Genomic DNA, 4,715 nt, shown 5'->3' with positions numbered 1-4,715 from the left:
AAGGAATTATTAGTCCCTCTCTCCTCCCCTCCTGGCCTGCCTCCCTCCTTCCCTCCCTCCCTTCTTCCCCCCTCCCTCCTGTCCTTTAGTTGGAGATCGACCTTGAATAATATTTTCACTCATTATCTGCATCTAAAAGTAAACATTCATATGTGTCGTACCTTCTTAACAACCAGCATTTTACAATTATTTGAAATTTTATCATAATCAAATTTGTGAGTACCATTCAACTGCAATGTTGATGTCGGGGATAAGCTGAAAATGAACATGAGTTTCTATTACTGGGAAAACGCTGTAGGGTAGCACCTGGTCCCTGCACTGTCCTCCGCCCCCCCCCCCCCCCCCCCCGACCTGGAAAGATGACTTGTTAGTGCACCTTTACTTAGAGTAAACAGAATGAGTGTGTTGCCTGACTGGTGTGGGAATTGTTTCATTTCTGCTGGGAGCCACTTAGGAGGATTCTATTGGCGTGTTCTTTGTACCCGTAGCAAGGCACAGCCCAGGAAGCGCAGGGCTGAAAAGGTCATGTCTTTTCTTTCTGAAAGCTTGAGCGCAATCCTAAGTGCAGAGGTCCTCTGCAGAAAGATCATTACTTGCTATGGCCCTTGTTTTGAATATTCTTAATCAGGTTACTGGCAATAAGAGCGCTGTTCCCTTTGGTTACCAAACAAAGAAGCACTTAGAGCAGCAGGTCACCTGGGAACTGCACCAGCCAACACTAATAAGTTAAAAGTACCACTGGGATGGGAAGGAATTGGCGGAACTGCCTGGCTGGTGGGCTGCTAATCTTGTTTATCTTGTCTGTGGGTTTTTTTTTTTCCTTTCTCTTTCAGGTTCATTTCTCAACAGTCTCCTTTCATTGTTTATGTGCTTACCTGTGCTCATTTAAATTGCCTTAGTGGCAGCCGAGAAAAATTAGCATATAGAGCCTGGAAACTCAACTTTCCAATTTTATTAATGAGCTGAATTTAGTTCCCCTTTATTTTTTAACTGACCCCAAGAGCATTAGCAAAAAGTGTAGACCTAGGAATGCAGGTGAAGTAATAAGGAAGAATTATCAGTCACCCTTAATTTAATTGGTGTCACCTTAGCTTTTAGTAGGGTAATAGGATGGGATTGCCACCTGCAATCATTCAAGGCTACTTTGCTCACTAATTAGCTTACTTAAAAAAAAATTAAACAACCTTTCAAATGTGAGGGAAACAAGCCGGCGAAAACCACTAAAACACAGTATCTGTTATATAACATTCATGGAATATTGGGGAATTTGAGGGTTTTGAGAAAAACCAAGTGCAAATTCTACACAGGTAGAAGAACTTGCTTGTTTTGTGGACTTAGTGAGACTCGAGGCACTAGAGGTAATTTTGATGTGTTTAGTACTTCAAGGTCTCTTAGCTAATGCTGCTCATTATTGGATGGTCTCTGTGTAAAATACCCTGTAGAGATGGTATTACGGGTAGGAAGGGTGTTTGACTCTTGGATAAAAGTGCCATTTTTAGCCACTGGTAGTTGTTGAATGTGTGTTGATGTCCATTATGGCTACTTTAGCATGTGCAGCAGCTCAGGGGTAGTGGTGTGGCCCCATCAGCAGATAGTATGGGATCGAATCTAGAACACACACAATTCCATATCAAGTTGAATATTGTACCATGCAGTGTAAACACATTTGTCAAGAATTACGAGTAATCATCTACAGCAGCAAGGTGGGATGTGATTAAAGAAAAAGCCTGTGGGTCTCTCTTACCTTTTTTGCCACAGTTATTTTTATCTTCTAATGGAGAGAACTTGCAAGTCTGTGATGATGAACTATAGGTGTTACCGATTTTCCCTGAACAACTTCTGATTCCTATTCAAACACAAGATTTCAGTAGATTTGACAGCCTACTTTACTTACTATTTATTATTGTTGTTATTTTTAAATTTATTTGTTTTTATTTGACATGCATTGGTCTTTTGCCTGCTTATATGTCTGAGTGAGGGCATTGGATACACTGGACCTGGAGTAACAGACAGTTGTGACTGGCCATGTGGGTGCTGGGAATTGAATCCAGGTCCTCTGAAAGAGCAGCCAGTACTCTTAACCAGCCCCTATTTATTATTTTTTAAAAGGTAATATCTAATTTAAGTTAAAAACAAAAATAGCTTGGAACTAACACTAAGAACAACCACCAAGCCAACTCCTGAATAGAGCATGGTGGTTACATTGACTGGAGGCTGGAGATAAAGGGACATGACATGTAGCTGGAGAAATTGTAAGTTGCTTGCAAATCAATTTCTTTGAGGGTGAAGGGTTCTGTCTTAGGCTTCTATTGCTGTGAAGAGATGTCATGACCACAGCAACTCTTATAAAGGAAAACATTTTGTAAGATAAATTGCTAAACGGTTTTATTAATAAAAAAAAAAACACCCAGTGATATTGGGGTAAAAACTGAGAATTCAGAAGAGCAGAAAGAAGCCAGCCATGTTCTTACCACTTGGAGATCCTCAACCAAAAAGAGAGATACTTTCTGTATACCCATGCCTATATCTTTTCTGTCCCTGCCATCTCACTTCCTCTCTCTGCCCAGCTCTGTCACTTCCTGTCTGTCTGTATAGACCTCCAGACCTCCATGGTTAGTGCTGGGATTAAAGGCTTATGCCACCATACCTGGCTCTTTTGAATGTTAGGATTAAAGGAATGTGCTACCGTTTCCTGATTTCTATGTTTCATAAAGTGACTGGCTTTTTGCTCTGTTGTTCAGATAAGCTTTACTGGGGCTCACAAATAAAATATCACCACAACATTTAATCGGGGCTGGCTTACAGTTCAGAGGTTCAGTCCATTATCATCATAACAGGAAGCATGGCAGCACACAGGCAGACATTGTGTTGGAGAGGTAGCTAAGAGTTCTACATCTGGATCTGCAGGCAGCAGGAAGAGAACTGTGTGCCACACCAGACCTGGCTTAAGCTTCTGAGACCTCAAAGCCTATCCCCAGTGACACATTTCCTCCAACAAGGTTGCAGCACCTAGTAGTGCCTCTCCCTGTGAACCGAAGGGGGCCATTTTCTATCAAACCACCACAGGCTCCTTGGGTCATTCCTGACTATTAGATTGCCTATGGACTTCTCTCTGAGAGTGTCCTTTAAGTCTCAAGAAGTTAGCCATCTCTGTTCCCCTACACAGGATCTATCTTCTGTCTCAGCCAACTCTCCACAGTGGAGTGACCCAAACAACACCATTTCTCTGGATGCAGGGCTCGGGGATGTACATTCTGGTAATTTATATTTCTCTTCGTATGTCTCTTCATCGATCTCTATTGTCATCACAGTTTCTTCTGCATCTTCTAGGATCATATTTAAATGCTGATCATAAGCATGTAATCTGCCTTGAAGCTCTCAGTTGTTTTTCATCTACTTTCGTCCATCCAGGCTAAGCCTTGCGAGATCCAGATCTCCCCTATGGTATTGATAGTTTGTTGCTGATTCATGTTGTCTGCCATGTTTCAGATGCTGTGCCTTTTCCCATCTCCTGTGGGAATAGACACTCTGGCACCATACGTTATAATGGCTAGTTCCACAACTGGACCTGACCACCTACTAGCCTAAATTCTTCCTTTTACTGTATAAACTCACTGCTAGAGCTAGTACTACCCATCATTATTGTGATTGTTAACATGTGTTGATCTGTTCAACAGGCACCATGCTAAAGATTTTATATTCATTTATTTCATTTCATCTTTGCCTCCCAAAATTTTTGTTTGTATTCATATTTGACAAAACAGTAGTTTAGGCACACACACACACACACACACACACACACACACACACACACACACACCACACACACGGGGGGGGGGGAGGGCGGAGGGGGAGACAGTGTGTGAGTTAATTCTCTGTGTAGATGGCTGTAACTTATGTATTGGTCCATTCCGTAGACAGTAATTTTCTATTTCTATACATTTGCTATTTTACTTCCTGTTTACTGAATAATACAACTATCTTACTTTGGAATATCCCATAATTTCAAAAGTGAAACTGTGCTATGAAGTATCAATAAATGTCAAACTCTAGTCTTATTTTTATAGTGGTTAATATAGCCTTAAAATTTGAACATTTACACCAAAAGACAAAGTGATTACATATTATTATGCTTTTAAAGAGTCTGTAAAGCAGGCCTTACCATTTGAGTTCAGCTAGATGCAAACTTTCAGCTCATAAATGCTGCTTCTCTTCTATTTTATGAGCTTAATTTTATCCATATAGCACTTTGGAGTACCCCCAAATGAAAGGATTGGAGTCTGTAAATTCAAGTGACTATTAAAAATAACCTATAGAAATAGATGAGGAAATGGGAACTATTTTTCCTATGTTGCACAAATTTTCATTTACAGTTTGATATATAAGAAATATTGAAATGCATTCTTGTATTTAATCTAGATATTTTTTGACTAAAGTTTACAGACTGCTTATATAAAACTCTATCCTATGAAAAATACTTTATATACATTGGGCATCAGAGGTCTGGTTGTTTCTGAGAAAGTATTGCAGCTATTCTATTTGTTTGTATTGATGTAGACTGTCTTAAAGATGGAGACCACTTACATGATGTTGGAGGGTTAGTAATTCTCTGATTGGTTAATCAACATTGTGAAAGTGTTGAGTCGGACTGGCAGGCTAGAAAACTAGTATGAATTCTCTCTATTAGTAAAGATGTGAACTCATGGTCTTGGAGG

The 4,715-nt window shown here is 40.1% G+C and overlaps 1 pseudogene; it reads right to left on the bottom strand.

Moving 5' to 3' along the window:
- Nucleotides 1–3,181: 3,181 nt before the first annotated feature.
- On the bottom strand, nucleotides 3,182–3,482 carry LOC102928762 (U6 snRNA-associated Sm-like protein LSm3 pseudogene; annotated as a pseudogene).
- Nucleotides 3,483–4,715: the final 1,233 nt, after the last annotated feature.

Source organism: Peromyscus maniculatus, chromosome 17 (genome assembly GCF_049852395.1).
Source record: "Peromyscus maniculatus bairdii isolate BWxNUB_F1_BW_parent chromosome 17, HU_Pman_BW_mat_3.1, whole genome shotgun sequence".
Lineage (NCBI taxonomy): Eukaryota > Metazoa > Chordata > Mammalia > Rodentia > Cricetidae > Peromyscus > Peromyscus maniculatus.
The sequence above is the reverse complement of the archived record's forward strand: the minus strand, read 5'-3'. Positions and strand labels throughout refer to the sequence as shown.